We start from the raw sequence: 17,130 nt of genomic DNA, 5'->3' as shown, positions 1-17,130 counted from the left end.
GAATTTCAAAAAGAACAGCTATATTATAGCCAGAGCAAAACGTAAGTTCCACATCTGCAAGCAAGTCCAACCACTGCCCGACGCCCACCCGTTACTACGTAAATACGCAGCAATACATAAAAAGGAAGTCAGGATTGCAATACAAAGAGCCGTCCGCTACACCAACCCAAAGAAAGGGAAAAAGAAGGGGAATAAAAAATCGGGGGAAATGACGTCAAGAAAAGGGATAGAAAAAACAGGGAAGAGAGAACGCGGCACCACATCATGCGCCCCCGGGGAAGCAAAGCATACAAAAGAAAAGGCCAGCCAATGGAACCGAAGGAAATAGGAGTAGTGGATGCACAATGAACATCGGTGGCAGGGAGATCATTAGGCCCACGCTGGCAAAAACACCCCAAGAGGCCCACATGTAGACGCAGCGTCCAGAAAAAGGGATACATAAGAGCCATAGAACCAAGAACAAAGAAAAAAACAAATGCAGACCCCCCCCCTCCCACCCCACCCTGCACCCCTGCAGAAGGCTACGGCCTACCCCCCAGCAGCGTGCCTGTCGCCCTAACAGGAACCCGAAATATAGAAGAATCAAAAAGTAAGGAAGAAACCACATAGGCAAAAAGAGAGGAAGGGGAAAGGAGGGAAAAAGAAAAGGAAAAATTCTCCAGTGGGAGAGGAGACACATAATCAAAACTATCAGCTCCCACCCCCCGTTCAAACACATTGTGAAACCCACGAGAAGATGGTCATTTAAAAAACAGGCACCAGGAACATGAAGAGGAATCGATCATACACGTACAGCTGCCAGATGGTCATCGGCCATGCCACGAAGTAATAGTCCGGCGGCACAAGTGCGACTCACCCCTGTCCTCGTCTGTCCAGTGCCATAGGCACAGAGTGCACAAAGAACCAGAACATGATGGGCCAGAGGTAAAAAGCAGGGATTCCAATCGTCGATACACCACACAAGTCATAACGGCTTCGGACCGGATGAGCAAGAAAGGACAGCAACAGTAGCAAGCAACTCAAGCGCAGCTCCGCCGGCCAAGGGGAAAAAGTCGCCCCGGTGAAACAGTTACAGGATCTCCGCTCGGCAGGTCGAGGCAAACAAACACCGGGAGACCCGGCTAGATAGACCCGGATGGATCTCAGCTGGAGGCCCTCCAGTACATCCACCACAGGGAAGAACTCCTGACGATACAAGGCAGCAGGCACCAGTACGTCCAGACAAGCGGTGGCCCCGGTGTCACCAATTTCCAGAAAGGACCCCGCAGCACACTGAAGCGGTGGAACCGCATACGCAGGGGACGGCCCAATGAGCCCGGTACCAAGACCACCATCCGGCCCAGCGACAGGCACAGTCATGGAAGCACGCCAGGAACACAAGGCGGCGAAGACGTCGCCAACTGTAGGCTCACCTTTACGGTATTCAGCAAACGTGCCGTGCGGCCAGCCGATGTCGCCATCTCCAACTGGGCGTAGATACAGAGCGCAGGCCGCCATCTTGTCAGCCCGGAGAGGCCTCGGCAATCTCCGACCCCAACCCGGCCACCGGTGGGGCTCGATAAAATCCAGCCGGCGACAGGCAATGGAACCTCCAGGGCAGAAAAGCGGGCCACCAGAATATTGAGGCAGCCGGCGCCTCTGGACCACAGGCGCCGCCCGCCAAGACCGGGCGGAGGGTTTCAAGATGGCCGGACAGGAGAACAAAGGGGAGACGAGTCGTCCATGCGGTCAACCCCCGTCCGCGGAAGGCAGCGCTCCACCACCAGGTCCCCGGAGAGCCAGACCAGGCCCGGTCAGTCACCACCGGTCCAACCGCACAGTGGCCGCTCCGGCCGACCCCACTCCTCCACCAAGGGGTCGGCCCCGGCGCTCCGCCCCGCCCGGGCGCTGCAGGCGAGTCCAGGCCCGCCCGCCCCGAAGGCTCCGAGGCGAACAAGGGCACAGCTCAAGATCCGCGGCACCTAGGATCATCCGGAGCAGACGGTAAGTGCCAGCAAAACGTCATAATTCCATATTCCATAAAATAAGACTTCTCGGGCAGGATAAGGTGCAGGATAGATAGTTCAAGCAGGAAGGTCGACGGAGCCGAGCTACAACGCAGCCATCACGGTCGCGAGCTTGGCTCCTCCCCCATCTTATAATATTTTAATCGAGTCTAGGAGTCGTGCCTGGATGTGTTGGAAGGGGAATCCCTTCAACTGCAGGATGTCTCTGGGCCTGCCACACCTATTTGCATTGGAGCTGGAAGATGATTTGAATTAGTTTTGTCATGAGGGAAGGACAAGGTCACCTGAGCAGATTCCGAATGAATGATGGTGTGTTCAGATCTGTGACTGGGCGAAAGCCTGCATTAAAGTGTCTGATTGTGAGAGCTGCGCGTGTGTCCAGGAAGTTTTCGCCCTTACTTGTCTTGCTGCTGCATTGGCAGGAGATAGCCACTGCAGGGCTTGAGCCCTGCCACCCCAGGCAGGGGAGCAGGGAAGGAGATCTTCCTTGTCTCTCCTGCAGCTAGACAGGACCCTCCGGTATTGGACAGCATAGTCCTGAAGGATCAGTATGCATTTCCTTACCCCTTCTTGGTCTCCAGACATTTTCCACAAGGGCAGAGGATGAAGCGGTGCTGGAGCGGATCCTCAACCTAATTTAGTAGGCTGCAGTAGTGGGGTGGCTGGCTGGTTGTGGGACACCATTTATGACCACCACCATCAGAAAGGGACCACTCTCTTTTCTCCAGTGGGTGGGTCTTAAATTAAGTAATAGTCACAGGTAGGGGGGCGCTAGAGGGCGCCAGGCAAGATGGCCGCACTTATGTGAGGCTCTGCCGGACCGAGTTAATATCCTGCATTTATCCTGCACATCCTGCCTTTGCCACACGCAGAATTGAACACGGTGTGTGCCTGGGACCAAGCGACATCGCTAGAAGCTGTTTTGGACGTTGACATCCCCTCCTGTGGCACGTACCGTGTTGGGCACCTCTGCCGGGTCTCGGCCTCGTGGAGTCGGGGGCCGACCTGCGGCGCCCTGCGGCTGTTGGCTGATCTCGAGATCCGACGCTTGAAGAGCGTCACTACGGTGTGCGGAGCGGTGCTTTGAAGTAGCGGAGGGGAGACGAACGGCTTCTGAAGGCAGGCGGAGGCGCACTGGCCCGTGACAGCGAGGGGCGGCAGCCTCCGGTTCCTGCGCTTGCCTTTGCTGTTGGCGGTGAGTGGGGCGGCAGCCTGGGAAAGTCCGGGGCTGCGGAGGCGGCGCTAGGCCGTACCGGGCTGTGCTGTGCGAACCGCGGCTGGCGGGGGTGGGGGGTGGACTGGGAGGGCTGCTGAGCGGCGATTGTGTGGACCCGGCCCGTACTGCCTAAAATCCTTGTTCGCGGGGCCGCGGGGGGGCCTTGCTACCTGCCTGGGGCCTGAGTAAAGTAACTGGAGCTTTGTGGAGCGACTGATCTGAGGCCTGCCTTCGTGTTGCATTGGTTGCTGATGGTGAAACCCAAGTGGCAGTGAGTTGATTTACTGGTGCACTGGCTCTGTCTGCGCCATTGATTTCGGAATTTGCACTTGATTATTGCAGGTGCCTGATTGCTGTGGCAGGGACATTTTCATCTTGAATATTGATGGGGGCTCTAGGCGCAGTGACATTGGTTATAGCGGTCTGGTGATACCATGGGCAGGCCGGAGAGGAATCCACCCAAGATCACCTTTGAGGCTAAGAAAACGGCGATGTCTTCCTCGCAAGCACCCTCAGACATGGACTCGGCAGGGGCTTCAGGGGGGACGCCAAATTTGGAGGCTACACTGGTGGCTATGCAAAAGACATTGCAATCCATTGAAGGCACTATGGAGGCAGTCAACCATAGACCTGATCACATGGCCACGCAGTTCGACAGACAGAATGAGTGAATGGGGGAGGTTGAGCTGAGGGTATCGGCCACGGAGGACGGCCTCAACACGGTGACCACCAAGGTCTTCAATATGGAGCGGGTATTGGCGGTCATTCAAGCCAAGAATGAGGAGTTGGAAGGGAGGTCCCGGGGCAACAACATCCGCGTCCTGGGGCTGCCGGAGTCCACAAATGTGGGCAAAATGGAAGACTTCATGGAGAGACTACTGGTCGAAATATTTGGGGCTGAGCATCTGTCCCGGGTGTTCATAGTGGAACGTGCACATCGCTCTTTGGCGAAACGACCGCCGGTTGGAGCGCCACCACGCCCCATAATTGCCCGCATACTCAATTGTAAGGACAGGAATGTAATATTACGCCTCGCACGGGAAAAGGGTACAATAGAAGATCAAGGCAATAAACTAGAATTTTTTCCCGACTTCACGATGGCAGTGTAAACGGCGCGAAAAGAATTTAATGCGGTGAAGCAACTTCTCAGAGCGGAAGAAATACAATACGCCATGCTGTATCCGGCTCGCCTGCGGATTGGGGCACCTTCGGATAACAAAATCTTCACTTCTCCGAAGGCGGCCATGGATTATGCTAAAAAGCAAAAGAAACGAAAGCGTGACGCCACTGCGGCGCAGGATAGGGGGGAAGAGCTGCACGACGAAATAGCATGAATCTTTGTTCTTTTCAGACATCTCAGGGAACCTCGCTCATTTTGACTGGAGTGCTGCTGCACATTGCTGGGTCACTCTTGTCTGTGGAGGTTCTGCTATACCTGACTTTTGGGTGGCTATGTGATGGATGCCTGTAACTTTATGCTTATCAGTGGTGATTATACACAATTTAGCTGATATTTTGTGACATAAGCGCTATTTGAGTTCCTATTCTGAGTGCTTTATAATACTGTCATGGATATGGGTTGCGCATATTGGAGAGTCTGAGCTAGTGACCAGATAATTGCTAGAACGCACTGCTAGTCACACCGTTGAGGTGTAACATTCGATATGCAGTGACTCTGTATGGGTCACTGATTGTACTACTGACTCTCAGTTGAGCTGTTACGGACTGCTGTGGGTGGAGACATGCTGCAAGTGAGGCAGGGGTGGGCAGTTCATTCGAAGGACTCGGTCCTCTCCCGTTCACTCCCTTAACGGGAGCTGAGCGTCTCTACGCCCCCACATATGGGAGGACCCCAATATATGTTTGAAGTTGGGTTGCGGGTATGGAGTTTGGGGAGGAAGGGACGGCTTTGGCAGGTTGGGGAGCTGAAGTGGGTGGGGGGAGGGCAGAGGTTGTTCAGGGATACTGGGTCTGGGTCATTTGTTCGGCTGGCATAAGCGGGGAGTCGGGAGGTCTGGAAGGTGGACTGGAACTCTGCTGGTTGGAGTACGGCTATAACTATAAGATGGTGCTTACAGAAGGGTATTTGATCTGCTGCCTCATACTTCGCAACTGGTACTTGTGGGTGAGCTCGCATTATATGCTACAAGTTTTCGGGAAGGGTGGGCCCTATGGCTGAGGGGGGCAAGATTAATTGGATTACATGGAATGTGAGGGGACTGAATCGCCCGCAAAAAACGAGACAGGTTCTGGCCTTTTTAAACAGACACGGAGTGCAGGTGGTCTTCCTTCAGGAGACACATCTAAAAGGATGGGCGGCAGAGACAGTGGCTAGGCAATGGGCGGGTACTAGATTAGCGTCAAATTATTCCTCATATGCCCGTGGGGTAATGATTCTAATAAAAAAAAATTTACCCTTTGTTTCATTGCACGAGGATGTTGACAAAGAGGGTAGATATATTATTTTACATGGGAAACTGTGTGCTACACTGGTCACGATGATCAATGTCTATGGTCCAAATATTGATGACCCTGAATTCTATGTCAACCTATGGAACAAGGTGTATGCTTTGCCACCCTCCGCAATAGTATGTGGGGGGGGATCTGAATGTGACATTAGATACAGCATTGGACAGGAAGGACGATCGACCCTACACGCATAGGAGAGTGGCTGAGGCTGTGCGAGATGGAGTGACTGAGCTGGGATTGGTGGATGTGTGGAGATTGCAGCATCCGGGAGTGAGAGAAGGTACTTGTTACACGTCGGCACATGACACATGGTCGCGGCTGGACTATTGGTTGGTGACACGGGATGTTAGCGGTTGGGTGATGAAAGTTGCCCATTTGCCTCGAACGCTGTCGGATCATGCTCCAGTGTATATGGAAGTGTGGTTGCCATCACACGCACCTGCTCCCTTTGCGTGGCGTATGCCGACTGGCATTTTGCAGGATCAGGTGATGCGTGAGGAGCTGCGGACAGTTGTGGAAGAATTTTTTGACAAGAATGTTGGCTCTGTTGATGCTATGGGAACAGTATGGGAAGCCTTTAAGGTGACAGTAAGGGGAGCGTGTATAGGAATGCAGGCGGGGGTGCTCAAGTCACTGAGGGGCTCCATGGACGGGCTAGAGCGTGAATTGTTATGCCTTGAGCGACAATATGAACAACAGCCGGCTGACTCTCTACTGGCGACCATACGAATGAAAGTCACTGAATATAACGACTTAGCAGAGCAGGAGGTTAAGTTTCTATCCAAACGTACCAGGGCACGGTATCATGGAGAGGGAGGGCGTCCAGGCCGCAGACTGGCGGACAGAATTAAGGAGCCATGGGCTAAGCACTGTGGTGTACAGGAAATTAGGGATGGTGAGTCCACCGTGACGAATGCGAAAGAAGTACTAGATTGCTTTGTGAAATACTATGAGCAAATGTATGACTATAGGGAGATGGCAAGGGAGGAAGAGATAGTGCAATATCTGGAAGACATTGCATTGGTCTGGCTTTCGAAGGGACAACAAGATTTCTTAATGGAACACATTACGGAGGGGGAGTTTCGGGAAGCCATAGCAGCTCTGCCGAACGGAAAGGCAGCTGGAACTGATGGCTTGCCATCTGAATTTTATAAGGAATATGTTGATTTGCTACTGCCTTGTTTAGCGATGGTCCTGGAAGAAGCCTTAGAGCAGGGTCAATTACCAGCAACGATGAGGGAGGACTTGCTGGTGGCTCTGCCAAAACCGGGCAAGCCACTGGATCGATGCGAGTCATATCGACCGCTGTCCTTGATGAACACGGATGTTAAGATTATTGCCAGGGTATTGGCGACCAGACTGCACCTTGTGTTGCCGAATATGGTGCTGCCAGACCAGTCCGGGTTTGTACCTCTTTGCTCCACGACACATAATCTGAGAGCGCTGTTTGCTGTTTTACATCTTCTCAAGCCCGACCTTGCTGCGGTAGCGGTACTTCTAGATGCTGCGAAAGCGTTCGATTCCGTTGCCTGGCGATATATGATCACAATTCTGCATCGCATGGGAGTACCGTTTTTCTTTACGTCCCTGGTCACTTTGCTATACACCAAACCGATGGCGAGGGTGCGGGTTAACGGTCATGTGTCGACACCATTTGCAGTGAAGAGGGGGACTAGGCAGGGTTGCCCCCTATCACCCTTACTGTTCGCTATACTGAGGGAGCCACTGGCATGCATTCTGAGACAGAGGTATGCAGACACAGCATTAGGTTTCCCTCTCAGATCCTTGGCGGTATCGATGTACGCCGACGATATGGTTTTGTATGTGAGGGAGCCTGCTAAAAATTTGGAAGGAATACTACGGGAATTCATTAGGTTTTGCGATTCTCAGGCTTATCTATAAATTGGGATAAATCCATACTGTTGCCCCTTACAGATGCCACGCAGCCATTCCCATTGGAATTTCCACTGGCATGGGCATCGGAGCCTGTTCGTTACCTGGGGATCTGGATGCACAGGGATTCCCAAGAGGTGATTAGAGCAAACTATGGAGTGGCTATTTCAAAATTGGAAGATCAGGTGGCCCGCTGGATTCGCTTGCAACTCACGTTTGCTGATCGGGTATCATTGATCAAAATGGTGGTCCTTCCAAAATTTCTGTATTATTTTGTGAATGTGCCTATTGCCCTGACGTCGCATTTTTTTACGCAGTTGCAATCCTTGTTAATTACGTTAGCATGGGCGGGGAAGAAGCCACGTGTGAAATGGGACATATTAACTAAGCCTTATGAGCTGGGAGGCTTTGCTGTACCGGACATGCGACTATATTATCTGTGCGCTCAGGCTCATTTTGCTATTTACTGGCTTTCGGCGCCACCTTTCACGCCGCACGTAGCACTGGAAGCGAGCGCAGTTCACCCGCTGCCTCTAAAGGCGATGATCGTGAATCCGCATTCGGTGTTTGACAGAGGGGAAGTGGACACCGTACAGTGTACGACTAAGGCCTGGGAGAACTTAGGCAAGCGTTCGCATAGAATACCGCTATTTGCCCCGGGTATGCCATTGCTGTATCACGCAGATATATCGGTTTCAAGTGAAATGGGAGCTTTACAGTTGCTGCAGGATGCCGGGATACGCACTATGGGTGATGTCTTTCCAAGTGCTCGGTTTCTGCCATTGCAGAACGTATTGGCACAAGTGTCAAATACAACGATGGCCTCATTCATTTATGTCAGGCTGCGAGCTGCGATACGTGCTCTATATCCTACTTTCCCGGATGAACCGCTGGTGTTGGGTGCCTTACAGTTGCTATATACAACGACCGATCGGGTGAAACTGATCTCGCGCCTGTACCGAGCATCGCAGGAGGATGAGGGTGAAGGCGGGGTGGCTGCTAAAGCAAGATGGGATGGGTTTTTGCCTGAACCATTGACCGATAATGAATGGTCTGAGTGCTGTTCTGCGACTGGTGGTTTTGCAGCTAATGGAAATTTACGTCTCCTCCACTATAAGTTCTTACACCAATGGTATTACATGCCTGTACAATTGGTTAGGTATGGTCTCCGAGAATCGTCTGTTTGTGTAAGGTGCGGATTGGAAGGCGCTGACTTTATCCACTTGGCCTAGGGTTGTGTACGTGTGCATGCGTTCTGGGTGGCTGTAACGACGGCACTATCTGAAATGATGTCAATTGCTACTGACCCTCCCTTATGTTTGCTGGGAATGGCCTCTGGAGTGCCAGCTGGCCTGAGACGACTGGTAGTGTTGGCGCTGCAGATTGCTAAGCGTAGATTGGCTGTTTGTTGGGGTGGGAGGCGAGCGCCAGTTGTCAAAGAATGGTTGCAGGACATGGCATATTGTCGAGATCAACTGACTTGTTATCATTAGGAGTTACCTGCAGCCTCGCGTCCACGTGATGTCTGGGGCCCTTACACCGCATACATGTTGTCTAAGCTGGATAATAATTGAAGTGTACTACACTGTATGGGTCTGGAGGCTGGAAGGTTTTCTGGGCGGTTTGATTGTCTGGACGCCCACTGTCAGGTTGTGTGAATGAAATAGGGTGCGTCTTCTCGTCATACAGGTATCCATAGTAGGGTTGCATTTGTAAATCCTTGACTCGCCTTCGGATTTCTGTGGTACGTCCTTTCACATTGGAGAACTCTTCTGCATTGTGTATAGCTTCTCCGCCACCTTGACCAATGCTATGATACCACCTGTAGGCCTTGAATGACTTCTGTCTTTTCCTGCTGTTTCTATGCTGCATTGCTGACTGATGACCTGATTATTCTTTGGGTTCTTGGGGAGGGGGGGTGTTGAGGTACTTAGTTGTTCCTGTTTTATGCCTAAAAATAAGACTGATTGTAACCTATATGATGGAAATGCATGACGTCGATTCCTAATGTTGACTTGTTGTAACATCATGCTGTTGATTACCGACATTCATTCTGCCAAGTTGATTGAAGTATGGACTTGGAATTGCATCGCGGCCGGCCCTTGCATCGGGTTGTAGGCCAAATGCTGTGTTCTGGTAATAAGGTACAATAAAGGTCTTTTTTTCAAATAAAAAAAATAAATAAAAAATAAGTAATAGTCACAGGTTTTCTGGCCCAGGATTCTAGCCAGACCTGCTTTTTGTTGCACCATTCTGGTAGGCCAGGAGCATGGGACCTTGGCACTAGCACTCACATCCCTGCTTTGTCACGTTAGTAATTGTTCACTCACTCCCCCAAGTAAATGTTGGAGAAAATGGGTTACCAATAAGAATGGCAGAGGTTTCCCATTGTACTTATACACCAGAAAGCTACCTCAATGGTTGTATGTGTGTGTGTCTAAAGGGGCAAAATGAGTGAGGTCATATGTACTTTGATCTAGTATCTGAAAAGCTTGATGCATATCATTTGGGTTAAATTGCTCTTTAGCCAGCCAGATTGCTTTTGGTGTCCGAGGTAAAATGAATGAAGGCCCCTTTATTCCATTATTCCAATTAATATTTCTCAGTTTTTCAACTCCATCTCGGATTAAGAGTTGAAAATGACATTATGGGCCTCCATTAACATCCTCTTGCATGCCGAACTTTTAAAAGAAAATATGTAGGCCTTAGCAGAATATAGTTCCTACAATATCAATGTGTCCTTACAGAGAGGCTATGTTCCTACTGCTCAAAAACACGCAATCGCCCCTCCACCTCAGTTTAGAATACTTAAAATCCCTCCAACTACAGACCGATCTAGACACTTCTGCTCTTGGGAAGAATATACTTGAAACAGTTGATAAAATCCACATCTATTTCCTGTTGAATTACTTACTATCTGGTGCTCATTCTTGTTTTCACCCCTCAAGAAGAACCAAATGCTATATTCTGTTTCTGAACCAATTTGCCTCATGTCCTTAAAAGTGGTGGCTCCTCTGCTCTGGCAGAGGAGCGTCACCCCACAGCTTTCAAGCAGTGCGAGACGAGAAGTAGAAACATAAAATAATAATACCTTTCAGTTAGTATTATTTTATGTTTTGCTGCTTGGCGGGCCGCCCACACCAATCATGCGCACTTTACCCATTCTCCATGCAGGCTGCATTACAGTTTGCATGGAGAACATGCCAAGGCCCCCATTCCCTGGTGAGCGTCGAACTGGGACGCTCCAAGCCAATCACAACACTGCATTGCAGGGTTGTGATTGGTAGGCACCCAGGCTCCCCTGACCAATCACAACGCTTCCCACTTAGCCTCTGGATTCAAGCTACCGTGACTGATGAGGGTTGTTACCCTGAAACCACCCCCATGATACTTGTTCCGAGTCCAGGGAAGACCAGCTGGGCAGTTTGGCCTGGACTGTTCTCATCAGGCATAGGGATATTTATTATGCATGGATGAATAGATATATTTACCAATATCTTTCCTAATAAATAAAACTGATCGCATTCGAGTTATTCATGACACAGCCTTAGTTTAAATGACATGTTGATACATCGGGTGTAACCATTCTCACCTACCTTCATCACATCAAACATTATACCAGATGTGCCCAGCATTGTTTTTTGTTAATTCAAACCTCGATTTTTACATTCTAAAGAACCATAAATGATGTCATACGAGCCACTGTTCAAATCTTGCTGCAGAGCAAAGGAGTGTCAGAGTGGATGTCAGCCTGAAATACCATTCAAAATTGTCTGAGAGGCCGCGATATCCTTAGGTTTCAGCAGCGGCTTCTCGAATTCTCGATTGATTGATTTTTGCTAACAGTTTGATATCATGCCAACAATGCAACACAAACACTTCTTATACATTTACAACAGTAAATTAAATAAAAATGCCCTTTTTTACTTTTTAGAATATCGGAAAAACTTCATTACTTTTCCCTATATTCCGCGCTTGATCAGACCATTCCTCCCCCCATACTGGGGACGATTTATCGTAAACCATCTTGTTCTCTAAAGAGGGATTCCAGCTGGGTTATGTCAACCGACATTTCACAATTAACCTTCGTTTCGATTTCCAACTCCGAACCCCCCCATTTGGACTCTCATCTTCCTACTACTTGGGCCCGGGCTTTCAACACTCGCCACACTACTCTCATGTCGTGGTTGTATCTTTGCTTTCAATAACTTTGCAATATTTTCTTGTTCAATTGAATGGGAGGGAGATGTGTTGTGGTCTTGTTTATTTCACTCTCTTCCCTTTTTCTTCCACATCCTTTATGCCCTTTCTTCCTTTCCATCCCTGTTGCTGGGCTGTGTCCGCGCATTACCTGTGTCATTGCTTGACAACAGAATGTTCTGTTCTGGAGCTCGACCTCAGGCAGTTGGTTGTTAGCTGCTGCCCTTTTATGTGTACTCCTGATTAAATCTACTTCAAGCCTACAAAGTGCCTTATGAACTTCTTTACATCTCACCTAATGGTTTTAAAGGTAATTCCTTAAGTATCACTGAAAGAATATCTAAGATATGATCCAAACTGTCAGTGGTCTCCTCCAGTAGAGACAAAATTGACGACGAAACACGCTCAAGACTTATCAATGAATAATAGAAACTCACCTAATCCAGTGGATTATTACTGGATGGATTCAATAACCAATCAGGAGACCATAACATTTTTGATAAAAACATAAGCTGTGAGGCTTGGGGTACTAGAAAACCTTTCCAAAGATTTTTCTTTTTTTAGCCGCTTGGGCATCTCCTACTATAATTCCACACCTGTGTTTACTGCCTCCTCATTCATTTTAAAGGGTAAAATGTCTGGTAAAGTATAGTCCAATACAATAGAGCCCTGTAAGACCTGTGGTTCTGCTGTAACAGTACACACTAAAGAATGTTCCCCCAAGGATTAATTTTCCCACCTTCAGTGGAGTTCCTGGACTGGCTGCATAGAGTTCTGTAGCACACACCCAAATTCTGTTGGCGCAATCCGCTGATCTTCAACTGCTGGTAAGTTAGCATTCATTTTTGACTGCCCCAACACTATGCTGGAGGAAGGAATTTCTTCAGGATATTTTTAGAAGTACGCCAGTGTCATTTCACTCCCTTTTAAAGCTCCCAATTGTGGCGTTCTATGTTTTTAATGGATTGGATTTTGTTTTCTGGCACAGTCTGGAAGAGAGGATTTTTACCAAATCTGAGTCTTTTTTGCCATCGTAATACTAATCAGAGCTGTTAGTGGATGATTGCTGAATGAGGCAAAATAGGGCTAGGATACAAATAATATTTAGTAGCCAAGAGGGTGCGGAACCTGCAAGCTGCGCCCAATCCAGGCCGCTTCTGCAGAGAGGAGCTCAAATTGGTTACTGGAGCCTCTGGTTCGCCCCTCGTTCTGGATACCACAGTCGGCACGCCTCCCCTTCCCCAGTTGTTGGTTCCATAGTAACTCTGCAGGTAAGGGGCACAAGCAGCATCCAAAGTTGCAGAGCAAGTTTAACAGTCTATTGCAGCGCCTAGTTACATTAGTTTTCGTACACCAGGATACACACCAAGCCTCACCACTCTACTGGTCCCCCAACTTGCAACCTTTCAGATATTGCAATATGGTGGGGAAGCAAAAGGCCAGGTTAATGCTACATAGTGTGGTCACACAGATAGAGAAAGACCGTTATTACTCAAAGTTGCAAGCGCACTTAGACTTAGCTGGACCGCTTTAGCAAGCCCCAGATAAGCGCTAGAGATCAAACCCAGCTGTATCCTAAACTTGACAGACTAAAGCTTGTACAAAGTTCGTTTGGGATGTCTCTCCCCACAATTCACTCTGTTGAGCTAAGGAATTTTACAGAGTTATTTGAGTGTTGCTCCAGCTACAACTGTAGTCTCACCACATAGGCTGACTGCCACCTCTGCAATAACTGCCCCCGGTCACTGGTGCGACTCCAAATAAAAGTTGGACTTTTTGTCTACTTTTATTTGCTTTTCGCTTCACAAAATTCCCCTCTGCAATGCAGCATTTTGGGAGGGCTAAGATTCAAAAGACTGGAAGTGGCTCAACTGCTTCTTTTACTCCACTAGCCGTTAATTCTTGCAGCAAAATCTTTTCGTGACTGCTGCACCAGAGGGCCTCCAAAGCAGAGGGGAATGCAGCAAACAGTCGATAAGGAGGGGCCAGACACTGCCCACTCTGCTCCACCCCCTCTCATTGCCTGCAGTTGTAGCAACACCTGTGTCACTGCTTCCCGTTGCTAGATAAATAGTAACTAAATCGCTAACATGCATTACATTAAAGTTAAAGCTTTTCATGTTAAAACTTTAATGTTATGCACTTCATCATTTTACTGTTTATATTGCATGTATTTTAGTTAGTCTTGCTCGGGTTGGCTTGGTGGTCTAACACCTTTTTAATGCACTAATATGATACTGAGAAACTCACACTGCCTTTAGCCCTGACCTCAGAGCACCCGGGAGCGTAGATTGAGTAGTCCTGCATTTTGGGCTTTTCCATCTTGCATTCAATTTGCTCATGTCCCAGGTCCTGGTTTGGAGCGGTTTACTTGAATCATTCATTTTCTTAACAAAATAGGCAGGTGCAGTTTCTAATGGCCCCGGAGTTGCTGCATTTGGTCTTGAAAGTGATACGTACCTGTGGGGTGATCCAATCTATTTCTATCAGTGTTGAGGATGCGATGTTGACTTTTGTCAATATTTGGACATGTCTGTCAAATATATTTCAGGGGTGCCAGGGTTATGTCTGGGAGGCCGTGGAGTCAGATATTGTCTATATCCAGGAGCGAGAGAACTAGGGCCTAAATAGTAATCCTGAAGTTTGTTTCAGGTAGAGTTCCTATTTTTCAGGCCGGGGAGCTCGTACTGGACAATCTTTGTTTTCGTGGTAGTTTTCATCCTTCACAAAAATGTCTTCTAAGACCAAAAGTGTTTTCACATTGGCTACCAACTTTAGTGGGGAAGGAATTAAGCCATTTAGGTTCACGTTGAATAACCGCTTTTAAATATTTTGTCGCCTACATTTGCTAATCATCTTGTCATTGGATAGACTTTACCACGTTAGAAAGGGTGCTACACTTTTGATTTTAGATAAGGTTGAAACGAAATTGGAGTCACTTTTTGTGAGTTGAGGAGATTTTGAGGTAGAGTTGCACACTGACTTTTGATGGTGTTGTCTGGATGAGTAGATATTGCACCTGTTCACATTCTACAAGATTAAAATCCCTTATTCCCGGGCATAAATGCTGCACTAGAGGGGTCATTAATAGCATAGAAAATCAGCTGATTTAATGATGTTGTTGATCGTAAAAAAAAGCAAAGAATAGTGTTCTTTAAGTTTATTAATCAGATTAATTTGCTTATGCTGGAAACATTTATGATTATGGAGCATGGTGCATTGAGACTTGATGAGCCTAAAATTGTCATAGGCTACGTGTGGGGAATGAAAACCTTTTTAAAACCGGAGTCTTCATATCTCACAATATTGCTAAACTGTGATTGCAACCTATTATCCAAATTAGCACTAGATTAAATTGCTATGTTGATCCCTACCTTGATACATGCAGAGTAAAAAAAAAATCCCAGTCTTTTATTTTCACTCGCACTCAGTGGGTAATAGATTTCTTCTTCCCTCCTTCTTCTATGATTAACAAAACCCTGAATATCCGTCCACCCCAATGATCCATACTCTCACCTGAAACCCAGAAAATATCCTACTCTTCCCTCCCCAGCAAGGGAGAGAGACATTCAGGATTGATGACCAGCGTTCTGTAAGTGTGCCCATGACCATCTTCATCACTCATATAGTTGAGTTGCTGTCCCTCACCTTCAATCAAACAATCAGGGCATTTATAAAGTGTGCTACTCACCTGTTAGGGTGTCAAGGCGCTGGGGGGGGGGAGGGCGGCAGCTCCAGTTCAATCAAAGAGCCAGGTCTTCAGGTTCTTCCTGAAGGTGTGCAGGTTCGGGGAGCGTCTGATGTTTGCTGGGAGTCCGTTCCAGGTCTTGGCTGCGATGTAGGAGAAGGCTCATCCGCCAGGTCTGTTTCTGTGGATGCGGGGGTCTCTGCTAGGGCGTGGTCGGTGGAGCGGAGGTTCTTTTTGGGTACGTGGGTAATCCAATATTAATCAGGAAGAAAGCAAATTCAAATGCATAACACCCATCAATTGATTATCAGTCACTAGTAGTAAACGATAAAAGTTTGGCATCAAATAAATTGATTTCACTAGTGCCAGGCACCACAAATATTAGAAGAGCTGTTTAGAAGGATACGGCGAAATTTGTGTTCGTTGTGTAAACATTTTTTTTTAAAATCACACATGCCATGTAACTATGCAAAATGATGTAGTTTAAAGAATTTTGTGTAACATGAAATTCCCAGAATTACACTTATTGCGCCAGAGTAATTTAGTCTTGCTCGGGCCTACTTTTAATTTATTTCTCTTTTGCCAGTGCCGACTTTTGTCAACCTTCTTCTTGTTCTGAATCATCCTCCATGGAAGTATCAGGAGCATATCAATAGGCCCTTGAATTGGCTCTTATAAGCACATTCCGTGTCAACCACAATGAATGAGGGATTATGAATTTGGGTCTACTCCCTCCATCATGCTTTTCTTTTCTCTTTATTCCAGCACTTTGTGTTGGCTGGTAGGTGACGGATGGTACTGTACATCACAACATACAAATAATTAGAAATTCTCGTAATCTCGTAAATAGAAATTTTCTAGTAGAAGCACGTGTTCCACCTGAAGGCAAGCAGTCAACTGAAACTCTGAATTCTAAATGCATTTGTAGTGTTAAAGAATTTGGAAAAATATTGGAAATTCGTAATTGTAGGGTTTGAACAGGACTTCTTGAATTTAGCTTATTTTAAAAAGTCACTAATTCGTGTCAACAGACTACACATTCGATCTAATTTGGCAAATGTTTCTGCTATAAAAGCAGGCAAAAGTAGATAATGTATTGAGGTGTTTTAAATATTTTATATTAAGGTGACCGTTTTGGTATTCCGTCCTGGCAGTTCTTTCCCAACCTTAGCGTCAACCTCATGAATTAAATAATTAAGCAATGTTTTATTACTCATTGGTGTCGAAAGGGGCTCAGTGGTGGTGGTGCAATTTTACTTTCATGATTGAATATATTTAAAAAAAAAAATGTCAACTCAATTATGCATTAACCACTAAAATACTTCTGGTTTGTTTGATAACTATCAGCTTAATTGTCTTTAAATAAATTGCATCCAAAATACACGCTTATACCCAAATGTAGAACGTATGAGGTGGTCAGAGTCTATTTCTTTTCAAAGCATCAAATGTCCCATAAACATTATATATCTCAAATTATAAACAGTCCATAGGTATAGTGCATATTTTATTTTAGCACATAGTTTAACGGATACTTAGTATCAATCAATAAGTTCCGGAAAGTGTTAAATCAAACAAAAATATGGAAAAACATCACAATTAATTCATTGGATCGAATAAACGTATAATCAACAGTGTGAATCAATTCATTGAGAAATCAT

The 17,130-nt window shown here is 47.3% G+C and overlaps 1 protein-coding gene across 1 annotated transcript in view; it reads left to right on the top strand.

Annotated features, from left to right (window-relative positions):
• The window catches only part of SYCP2L (synaptonemal complex protein 2 like), a 1,302,345-nt gene that overhangs the window by 255,465 nt on the left and 1,029,750 nt on the right, over positions 1-17,130 (top strand). The gene's annotated exons all lie outside the window — the stretch shown is intronic.

Source organism: Lissotriton helveticus, chromosome 4_1 (genome assembly GCF_964261635.1).
Source record: "Lissotriton helveticus chromosome 4_1, aLisHel1.1, whole genome shotgun sequence".
Lineage (NCBI taxonomy): Eukaryota > Metazoa > Chordata > Amphibia > Caudata > Salamandridae > Lissotriton > Lissotriton helveticus.
This window is presented reverse-complemented; position numbering and strand designations above follow the sequence as displayed.